At 38.4% G+C, this 12,028-nt stretch overlaps 1 protein-coding gene and 1 pseudogene across 1 annotated transcript in view; both read left to right on the forward strand.

The window, feature by feature from the left end:
- The window catches only part of CACNB4 (calcium voltage-gated channel auxiliary subunit beta 4), a 216,626-nt gene that overhangs the window by 150,215 nt on the left and 54,383 nt on the right, over positions 1-12,028 (forward strand). The gene's annotated exons all lie outside the window — the stretch shown is intronic.
- On the forward strand, positions 7,917-8,035 carry LOC111739391 (annotated as a pseudogene).

A 12,028-nucleotide genomic window follows, 5' to 3' on the forward strand; every position in this document is an offset into this window, starting at 1 on the left:
CCTGGAGTTTTGTTAATGGGAATGAAACAATGTTAGTTTCTCAGTTTTGACAAATGATCACAGTTATGTAAGAGGTTCACAGTAGCAGAAACTGGAGAAAGAGTATATGAGAACTCTGTACTATCTTTACAACTTTTCTGTAAATCTAAAATTATTCCATAATAAAAAAGTTTATTTTAGAGGGCCAGAGCTGCCCCAGAGCCCCCTCACACCCATGCAGACCTTTTCCTATGCACTGGGTGGAGACAGGTGAACTGAGGCAGGAGATTTGCTGCACTGAACTAGCAACGGCAACAGTTTCCTTTGGTCCCTTGACATTCCTTCCCTGTCAGGGCCACTTCTACTTTTTTGAGGCTGACCATAAATTAAAATAGAAAAATGGAAAGATGGTAAAAAAGTTGTAAAAAAGTTTATTTTAAAACATTGTTGTTTACATCTCTTCTTTGGTGGTCAGTATATTAAGGACCTGATTCAAGGAAAAAATATTAACATAAAATACAGCTTTAATGCTGTATTTTAATTGTTTGATTGTTGAGAATATAACTCATCCATATCCCTAGTGAAAATATCTGATCATATATTAGTTCTCTTATGCTGTTTTCCCCACCTTCTGTTCTTGGCTTATCTATAAATTATTTACTCATTTACATGTTCCCTCATTCAATAAACATTTATAAAATCAGGTACTGAGCTTAACCTTGAGGGGAAAATATAGATGAATAAAGCATAGGTTTCTGCCTGTAAGGAGTGCACAAGCTAGTGGAGAATAAACATGTAGACAGAGAATTATAAAAAATGTAAATGCAGTGATTTAAAAAAAAAACACACAGCAATTTTAATGGAAACTAAAGGGGCCCATAGAGCCTTTTAAGAAAAGCATCCTGAAGGCGACACACCTCTTCTTCCAGTACGAGTAGGAATTAGGATGAATGTATTGCAGAGACACATCAGAGTAGGAGTCTACACAATGCATTCAGGGAACTGGGGAGCTACGAGCTTTCAGCAAAGCATGTGGAGAGACAACAAAGAGTGGTGTGACCTGAAGCTAGAGAAATAGATAGGAGCCTGTCTTAGGTCCATCAAAATTAAGAGGGCCTTCTGTTCCTGGACAAGACTATAGTTGAAATGACGAAATAGTAAGACAGGAAAAGATAAAAGACCAGAAAATTTTATCTCCCCCTTACTTCCCATCAATCGCAGTGACACAGGCATTTCTTGAAAATATGGCTGAAGGAGCAGTTCTCACCATGAGAGGAGTTGGTTTATAGATGGAATGATTACTCTTAGGTTCTTACCCTCTGCCCTAGCAGCTGGAAACAGGGGTTTATTTTTAGTGTTTATATAGGTCCTAATGCTCAATAGTGATTGCTACTTAAACAAACAATAATACATAAGATAACTATTTATCCCTACAAAAGAGTGAAAAATAAATTCTTGGCTTTTATTCATAGGACAACCAATATCTTCAATTACTTCTCATTTTAAAAACTCATGTGATTAAATATGAGAAGTTATTTAAAGAAACTAAGTTGCTTCTTTTTAAATGCCTTTACACTATTGATCTCATTTAAATTGAGGATTTCTAAGAATGAAAAGGCACCTGAGTAGTTCTTTTTGACGCAGGGTCCCTAAACTTTTTGTAGAGAAAAGCCAATTTTTACAATTCCTGGAGGCTTTTAAGTAGTAGATGATCGCATGGGTGTGTGTGTGTGTGTGTGTGTGTGTGTGTGTGTGTGTGTGTGTGTGTGTAGCTGCTCGTGCAAAGCTGGAAGGAAACCAAAGTAGGGTTTTGGTCAAACACCCTTTTTACTTAAAGAGGATCTGGCTATATCAGAGTTTACACCCACTGAGTTGAATATGAACTTGATATAAGAAGCTGAGCATTCTCTTAGCCTGTGAACAGTTTCATTAGGAAATTATTTCGGGAAGTAAGTGATACATTTCTATTTCTGGTCAGTGAATGATTCCTGACATCTAGCTCTCCTCTGGTCTCTCTTGTTGGGTTTCTTCAGATTCCCAGCCCCACTTGGTCATCTTTCCCTTGCTGAAGCCAGTGATGTTTCCCTGGGATGTGAAGAACAACCATTTGTTAGCAAAAGACCTTGACCTGATATAAGGCAACTGCTACTTAAAGGAGCAAACTGAACCTGATCCTCATTCTATACTCCAAGGTATAATACACATATCTGTGGCCATTCTATCACATTATTACTTTCTTTAGGGACCCAAATTAAAGAGAGCAGGTTGTCTACCCGATACCTACAAACGCTTGGCTTTGACAAATTATCTACTTTATAAGCTCATAAATTGTTCTCTGCTGCAGATAGAGTTGGATTTTTAGCCTGAAGGATGAGTGCATATATGGAAGATGTGTGTTAGGTGGAATACTCAGTTCACATTATCTGTAGCGTATGAGAAAGTGTTCGCTGATAATATAATATATTAGCAAATGGAGTGACAATGGGTGACAAGCAACTGATTGGTGAAAACTCCAGTCTGGGGGAAGGAAATGTCTGGGCATGGTGGCTGAGCTTTTTGTTTCCTCCTCGTTTGGAGAATGGGTTGCATATTTGAGGTTCATCTGCAGGCCTGTATTACATTTTAATAGCCCAGTATCCTGGCATGCACTCGAACCGTGGTGAGAGGCTGACAGCCAAAATGAGCTGGATCGTGTTCCCACTTCATTATTTGATTGCAGGCTATGAGGGGAAATGATAGTATTCTAGTTCTTCTTTTTGGGAAAGTTCGTATTACATTTCAGAATGTTCCATTGCCAGATACTTACTGCATGACTTTCGAGTGTGGTTCCTTTCTTCCCACCCAGCTGAATAAACCCAAAAGCCAAAGAAATGTATTTACTTTCATTTCAGTCATTAAAATGTCACCAGTTGTTACTGTCTTTATGTTGAGTGTCTCAGAGTTCAATGACTTATAGGCTATATCTGGATTTTTTTTTTTTTTTTAAATTTGGTTAGTAGAAGAAAACAGGAAATTGAATGGCATCACATTTATTATGTCAGTAACCAACCGGGCAACTGGAGTTAGGATACTTGTAGCTTTTATAAATTACTCAGTTGTTTGTCAATAAAGGGACAATTTATTACTCAGTTTTGATTGGCTAAAGAGTAACAGTGGCTCCATTTCAGCAGATAAATACTGAGGATTTGAATCTTTAGTAAAATTAATGACAGCTGGAGGAATTCTCAGCTGCACATATAACTGGAAGTGCTTAACTACCCAATTAATCATGAATGGATGGATTCAGTGAGACACAAAATTCAATCTGCTTTTGTGGGAGTGGTTTTGAAAAATTGGAGGCAAGCATTTTTCTCTATTGAATGCAACTCTGAGTGTCTAGTAAAATGCCATACATTCTTTTTTAAAAGAGTAATGCAAAGAACTGTTTGTCTCTTCCTTCCTCTCTGCTTCCTTTCTTCTCTCCTTTCCTCCCTCTCTTCATAACTACATACCTGCCTGCCTGCCTATCCACCTACAAATATTTATTATACACCTACCATGTGCCAAGCTCATGTTTGGGGCACAAAGATAAAAAAGATGCAGTACTTTCCATGAGTACTTATTGTCAGAAAGATAAAATAGTTACATATACAAACAATTGTAACATAGTGGTTGATGAATAGAATGGAATTTTCCAGATTGATGAGGAGAAAGGGGGCTTTTCAAATAAGAGTCAACACCCTATACAAGGGCAGGGAGGTGTCAGAGCATTCCTTCTCTCTATTCAACAAGTATTTCCTGAATGCCTGCTATGTGCCACACACTGAATGAAGCATGTTTGGAAAAACATGAGATGTGTAATATGACTGGACCATGTTGGAGGAGAAAGATGAAAGATCAGCCTGGATGTTAGCAGGGACAATTTAAAATATCGATAACGTTGCTCCTAGTTTTGTTCTTTTCAAAGTAAAAAAATGGATATTTTCTTATTTTTATTCTAGCTTGATGATGCAATAAAGAGTACTGTAACAGGACAAATATTTTGAGTTGGTTCAGTACATGTTTATACCCAATCTCAGTTAATATAAAGAACCATACTGAATGAATCGCAAACTCAGCATCCAAGGGTCGAACTAGGCCAACTAAACCACTCTATCTCTTATTTAGAAACTTCTGTAAAGAAAATGGAGAAAAGTGTCATTTATCACAAGTGGTAGGATAATGTTTGGTGAAAATTATTGTTGTTGTTGTTGTTTTATTTCTAGTCGTACTTCATCCAGCAGAGATTTTGAAGTGACTTAAAAAACTACATAAAGCCAAAACCAAAACCAAAACCAAAACACAACCCTGAAAGAGATAGTAACAAGCAACAGATCAGGGTCATGGAAATATAAATTAAGATAGGAGATCTGTACCGAGAGGAAAGTTAGAACTTAGTTCTGAGTTTCCTGATGGCCGGAGCAAAAAACGAAAACAAAAACAAACACAAAAACAAAATACAATCAATTATAGGCTTCTAATTGTCCATAGGAGAACATATCTCAGGACGGTTGATGACTCTGTATACAGAAACATACAGATAGTTCGTTTGAGCCTTTGGATGCTGCTGTCTGGTTAAAATAATTGTTAATAGTTTCTATTTTCAGACAGGAGGCTTTTCAGTTCCTCTCTTGCTGTATGCTCAGGTTCCTGCTAGCCACCCATATAGAACACAAAATTCTAATATTTATGAAGAGCGCTTCTTCATTTAGTCATCTGAGGTAGAAGTTGGTTGTGGACAGCCTTCCATGTCTTGAGGAGCGTTTCAGTGGGGTACTTTGCTGGGGCATCGATGGGGGCATTTTTGCTGCAGAGTTTTCATGTGAGCTTAAATTGGCATTTCATTAACAGACAAGTGATAATGTTATCTGCTAAGAAGAACGTTGCCAACTTCAGATGCATTCACTTTATTCTCATGAGGATTGCTTTTTGACAACATGCGCAGTAATTGGATCTCTGGTAAAGTTTGGGTGTTCTCCCAAAATGAGCTTCACTTTTCCTTCACATTCCACATCTTTAGAGCATTTTGTGCTAAATGGTGATAGGTTCTGTTGCAGTTCCAATTTTGTAATGTAGTAATAGATTCGCAATCTATTTGTAATTTGCAAACAAACCAAGTCCCCTGGAATTTGTTCAGTAAAGCAGTGATTACTTAAAATGAGGAAGGCTTGTTTCTCAAATTCTTATTCTCAAAATTTATATAAGCCTTAGCCTCTGCCCAGTGAGGCATTTTGTTCGTCCATCATTGTCAATTTTTATGCAACTTCTGGAACAAGTACCAGACCATGTTTCAATAACAATGTTCAAAACTCAATCTACATTCCTTTTTAAATCCTTTGTGATCTTTTCTAGTGGGGAGGATTATTTACTAATTTTAATTTTGCAGTATTATAGATAGTATCATTTTGAACCTGCACAACGTAAGTTGAAGAACCTTTTATAAAATATGAAGTTAATACTGAGGATTGTTTGGACTTGTTAGATAAAGGACTCTATATATTTTAAAACTTTCCCACCTTTACTGCATTTTCTGTCTTTATCAACTCTGACATCTGTTTCTCCTTGTCTCTGCTGAACAGATGATAGATAAAGTGCTGATAGTTTGTTGACAGATTTAACACATTTTTTAAAAAACCTAAACAAACTGAAAACAACTGGTCTTCAAGTTGAAAATGATTAAATTAAAAGATTTTTTTCCCACCTCCTTTATCACCTTTAGTCAGCATCTAAAACAGTGCCTAGCACGTACTAAACGGTCAATAAATTGTATGTATCTCCTATATCTGTCCACCATTTTTAGAATATGTTCTTTGAAATGTGTTTCTGGTTTACTTTTGCCTCCTTTTCTCCACTGCTGTTATCCTATCATTGTCTCCATCAGTCTCTCTGATGGCTCTCTCACACTTTTAGCCAGAGCTTCCTAATGCTCCCGTTTCTATCTGAAACTCCCACTCAAGTGCAGCACCCTCCATCTCCCCATAACCAGAGGGCTGCAAACATGTCCCCCTGGCTTTCTTGGGCTGCTGTGATCTGCATTTACTCCACTCTACACTTTTATTTCCAGCCACTGCTCAACACGAACCTCTGAACTTCTCATTCTCCAACACATAAAGCAAGGTGCTGCTTTCATGCCTGTGCTCCCACTGCTTCAACCTTTTCTTGAAATATCTCCTATCATTTTTCTTACCCACTTCAGTCCTTAAGATGCACTTCAAGCCCTGCCTTCTCCACGAGGCTCAGCCATTTCAGACTGACCTCTGTCTTGTTGCAACTACAAAAGCAGTGGCCCTCATTGCTTTTTAAAAATAACATAGTTCTAGTACTGAATTGCTTTGCTTCGTGAACACATATCTCATCTGCTCAACTTGACTGTAAACTATTTAAAGGCAAGAAACATGACTTTTACATTTTTAGTGTCCACCACAAGTCCCACCCCGACACTGACCACAGAGTTGCAAACTTCATCGTTCTTGCTGCCCTCCCTGCTGGAATGCCCTGTTTTGATGTCTTTTGCTATACAGCCTACTCCTGACAGCCCTGCATAACACCCCCACTTTCTCCCAGAGATCTTGTGCTCCCTCAAACAGAATTAATCTGTTCTCTCCGATTCATAATTGAATTTGTATTTTTACTAATAGCACTTCTCATGCTTTCCTTCATAACTGCCTGCCCTATCCAATTATGAGCTCTTGTTATGCAAGGACCAGCCATGTCTTATTCATTTTTGTGCCTACTGTTGCACTTAGCGCAGAACTTATACATACTAATTTTTCAATAAGTGTTTGTCAGTTTGAATCCCATAGTAGATGGCAGACAACCAGACATGCCCTAGCATTGCTGGACATCTATAAGTACGGTTTGTATATGGAGGGCCACTTACCAGCTCAGTCCTCTTGGGACACCTGGAACCTGGTAGATTCCATTAGATTCACCTGGTTCACATATATATTTTTAACAACACTTTTATTTGGACCTTTATAAGGACAACAAAATGCTTCGTATGAGTGACTAAAACTAAACTGTGGAGTCAGGACCAAGCAGTTAATTAAGCATAATTGCACTACCTTGCATGCAGCAAGCTGCACAGATTCTGCAAGGCTATTGAGTACTGACTTCTGGTCACTCGTCACTGGGTGTTGGTAGCACCGTCACCCTGGGGAACATAAGGAAAATGTCTCTGCACCCCCATCTTTCCAGCACCCTTATGCAGCACCATTTACAGGTTCAATGCTGTCCTGTTTCTCAGGCCACTTCCACTGGAATGTTCCTTTCTCATCTGAAGGCTTTATATTTTCTGCCTCTTGTTTGGCAGAGAACTTTTAGTATTTGTGTCTGCATTTGCTCTAAGTTTCCTATTAAGGTACAGAGTCTCCCTGAACTGAATTTCTCGGACTCGTCTCTCCTATTTCCATTACCCGGTGCGTAGGTGCACGCAGCACCGGAGAGCTCGACGTGCCTCTGTCCTCCATGTCAGCCTGCCCCGTGCTGGCTGCGGTTCTCAGGGTTGGCCTCTTCTGCACTGTGGGTTTCTCTGAGCTTTGTCGTGGCAGCATGGAAGGAGTTTTATATCCCCTGAAATACTGAAGATAGGAGAAGAGCTTTCAGGATGAGTCCCATTAGAAAAAAGCTTTCCCACTGAATGGATATCACATCTCTTATGTGTTGATATGAACTCCCCACGTCTCCTCTCAGGCTCTTGCCTTCACCTGGACTTAGCGTTTGCTCTACAACCATCATTATACCTAACAATGGAGACTATAGTATTCAAACATTTACTATTTTATTTCAAATCCAGTCATTTGAATTACATAAGTATATGGTTCATGAATTTTTTTCCTTATCTATCAAGATGCAGAGTGAGAGTGATAACAAAAGACCTATGTTTAATAAATTCAACAGAGGTTTAAAATGGGAGTGTTTTCTATGGTCATGCCACCCTGAACATGCCCGATCTTGTCTGATCTCAGAAGCTAAACAAGGTCAGGCCTGGTTAGTACTTGGATGGGAGACCACCTAGGAAGACCAGGTGCTGTAGGCGTTAAAAAAATAAAGTAAAATAAAATGGGAGTGTTTTCACTTTTTTAAGCATATATGACAAGGAAGTTAAAAAAGAATGAGAAGATTAAAAAAACAAAATATAGCTGAGTAAAGTGACTGCTACCTTATTTTCCTCATCGAAGGGCATACCCTGTGGCCAGAGAGCTCATATTCTGCTTTTGGAAGGGAAAAGAGTGTCTTGTTTCAAAGGTGACTCTTTGAACCCATTTGGGAATCAAAAGTCTCTGATGGATTGGCTCATTTTGTTGACAGGGCTGGACTTGAAACCCGGGGTGTAGTAGAGGGCATGACTGTGGTCTGTGATTAGTGACTGTCCTGAACCCTGGCCGTCTTCATCTGGGCAGTGAAGTCTTAGAGAGGAGGGCTTCCATATCTGTCATTTGGAGCTGCCACGCAACTGAGTGTAGAGTGGGTCAAGGATATCAGCACCACAGGCAAAGGATATTAGTCTTATTCATGCTGCTCTCTGAAAAACAAAACAAAAATAAAAAAACAAAACTGATCATCTTTAAGTTATTCCCAAAGACAGAATGCCTCCTGAGAAAACACAGCTTTTTTGGGCAGAAAAAATATGGAAGAATAAAGCCAGCTTGATTTCTAAAATTCATTTAGCCAATACCTTTAGTTGCCCAACCAAAGTTTTTACCAAAACCTTTAATTCTTCCTCATTTTGATTAATTTAAGCTTTATATCCTTATCCAGTTTTTAGAGGGAGGTTAGAAACAGCAAATTGGGCTCACCCAAGAAACAAAAAGCCAGGATAAATCTATCGAGTGAAGTGTACTTCTAACCAGTACTGAGCGATTCCTCTGCTGAGCGCTTACACTGTTTGTTCTGAGTACATAATTTTCACAGCAGTTTAATCAGTTAATATGCTCCTTTTCAGAAAGGAAACTGAGCATAGCAAGTTTAACTATCTGCCCAAAAGCAAACATCGAGTGAGTGGCAGCCTTAGGATTGCAACCCAGGCAATCTAGCTTCAAAGTCCAACTCTGAATTGCTTACTCTAGTCCAGACCTCATATGAATAATCGTTCTTTCTCTTTACATTTCCTAATGAAAAGTAAAGGTGATTAGAATAAATTAAATCCTAGTATCTCTCCCATACTCATTCTAATCAATAATTTTATCTCTTAACATTGTTTTTTGTTTGGTCTAAAAGTTTCTAACAAAAAAAAATGAGCAGGTGTGGATTTCCTCTCTGATCGCTGTGGGTATATTAATGAGCTAATGGCTAGGCCTGAAGGAACCAGAGAGCAAATCCACAAGTTTGATAGTCACATCTTTAGTAATGGTCAATTGTATGTATTTTAATGTCAGTTCAAATGAATGCCCTATCACCAAGTACTTGAAGATCTAATTCCTGGCACTATGAAGAAATCTTTAAGAACAGACCTCAGAAAAATCATCAAGATCATTCATGAGATGATGCCCTTGCCTCAAATGCAAGTCTTGACTTCACCATCTAATGGCTGGGTGACTTATGGCGGGCAGCTTGACCTATCTGTAAGATCTCAAAAGCTCTTTGGAGAGAAATCAAGTTAAGATACTGGAGAGAATATAGCATGCTCAGTAATGGCCAGTTCAATCTAAATGCAGAGAGAGAGAGAGAGAGAGAGAGAGAGAGAGAGAGAATGAGAGAGAGAGCGCGCGCGCATGCACGGGGAGAGGGCAGGTGGAGAGAAATTCTACTTTTTTTTATGCCTTCGGTCTCAGTGATCTGCTCATCCAGCAATGCCTACCAGCACCTCTGCTGGGCTTAGTTATTAGCTGTTAGCAATGGCTTCAGAGTCAGTTATGTCAGAGTTCACATTTCACCATTTGCATGACCTTGGACATATTTGATGTCTCTAAGCCTTGTTTATTACTTCAGTATTGATAATGAACTCTACCTCTTAAAATTTTTATGATGACTAAATTAGATCATGTCTATAAAGTGCTCTTTTATTCCAGTTAAAGTCTCATTTTCTAGTTTCAAAGGTTGAACTAAGAATAAGTTCTTTTCCTCTATCCTAATGAGCTCTAACACAGAATTATCAGATGGGAGTCAAAAAACAAGGCTTGCTTTCATCTCCTTCCACTTCTGAACCCACTGGGGAGGAAGGGCACTACACAGGGAAGGGTGTGGGCTCTTACCACTCCAAACTCCAATTGGGGTTGGTCCACGCAGAAGGGGAGGGCTGGGCACTATGTAGCTGCTATCAAGACCCGAAAGAGCTAAGGAGGGATAGCAAGTGTGTAAGGAATACAATGGTACAATGGCCTGGAAGGCAAGTTCGGTGACATTAAACTGTGGAGGATTTCTTCTTCTGTGGGGTAACTGGGGCAGGCCTGGCTCTTACCTAGAGTACCAGCATTTTGTGTGTGCGTAAAGTACCCACCACACCTCTCCAATACCCTCAAATCACTGTCTCATAGTTCAAAAATAGCATTTATACCTAAATTTAAACCACTATGTTAAGTTACGTCATCATGTTTTTAACCTAAGACCTACAGGCTTTACAAATATGGGATATTTCTAGAAACCAAAGAGAAAAACTCACACTAACCTAGCCTCTGTTAGAGCCCCCAGGCCTTTCACAGAAGATATTCTTCTCCAAAGACCACAATTAATAAAAGTGTTTAACACTAACCGCAGAACATAGTACGTGCTCAATAAATGGTAGTGGTTATTGTCATTTTTGAAATTATAATGATTACTAACATTTAATGTTGCCTGTCAAAATCATCATTTTAGTTGATGCTGGTAATTTCAAGCTATATAGCTCTTTGTTTAGAAGAAAGTACATATTTATTTACATTACATATATTTTTGTTTAAGAAAATACATAGGGATCCATCCTTCTCTCTCCAATTGACTAGTTAAGTTTCCCAACATTGTTTGTTGTATAGTCACTCTTTTTCCATTGATTTGAAGTGTTTCCTGTATCATCTTCTAATTATCAATATATATGTTGACTTATGAACTCTGTTATTTCATTGATCTGTGCCAGCACCAGACATTTTTAATTTATGTGATTTTTATCATGTTATAATATCTGTTAAAAGCCTAATTCTCCTATATTCTTTTTAAAACATTTTTTTCTGAGAAATTTTTGACTATTAATTTTTCCAAATCAACTTTCATATCATGTTGTCAAGTTAACATTGGTTTTGTTTTTCACTGTTCTTTCCAACATGATTTCCAGCAATACCTGAAGGCAGGAAGTGTGTACTCCCTTTGGGAGAAGTGCTGGTATTACCCCGCGCTCTGTTTACATTTCTCTTCCTCCTGAGACCTCTTCATTCACTTTTTTATTCAGTAAATTGTTTTGAGCTCTTATAAGATGCAAAGCTTTGTGCTGGGTGCTCTGAGGACAATAGAACCTGTTAAGGCATGATCTCTGCTTGAAATGAAGTAAATACTTTGCTCAGGTTCCCATTATCTCTGCAGCAGTCTCTGGGGAAGCATTTCTGTTTTTGGTGACACACCTGGATCTTTTTAGCTGTCAACATTCACTCCCTTAATGAGAAACTTTATGAATAGAAAATATTTTCAAAAACTTAAAGATAATTTTTTATCAAAGTTTTCGAGGCTACAGAAGTGATACAGGATACAGTCTTTCTCTACTTTCTTTTTCTTTTCTAAACCAACCTGTATCATTCCTCTCTTTATATGCCAGAAGGGAAAGGTGTTTTTGTTTTGTTTTGTTTTTAAGATACAAGTGATTGCCTGAAGCTACTTTTAGAAGAAACATATTTGCTATTATTACATCTCTAATATGATTCTCAAGAAAATAGACCACAACATAAAAGTAGTGTTTTATAAACTACTTTGTGAGTCACTCTGGGGATATGTGAGAAGGAAGCACTTCTCGGTCAATCACTTTAACAGAAGGGTCATAGAAGACCACAATTTATAAGAAACTATTAGTTGCCTCTCCAGCATGCAGTTCTGCATCTACCAGCAGCACATTCAGGATAACCTGAGCAAA

This window comes from Pteropus vampyrus, unplaced genomic scaffold, assembly GCF_000151845.1.
Source record: "Pteropus vampyrus isolate Shadow unplaced genomic scaffold, Pvam_2.0 Scaffold2, whole genome shotgun sequence".
Taxonomy (NCBI): Eukaryota; Metazoa; Chordata; class Mammalia; order Chiroptera; family Pteropodidae; genus Pteropus; species Pteropus vampyrus.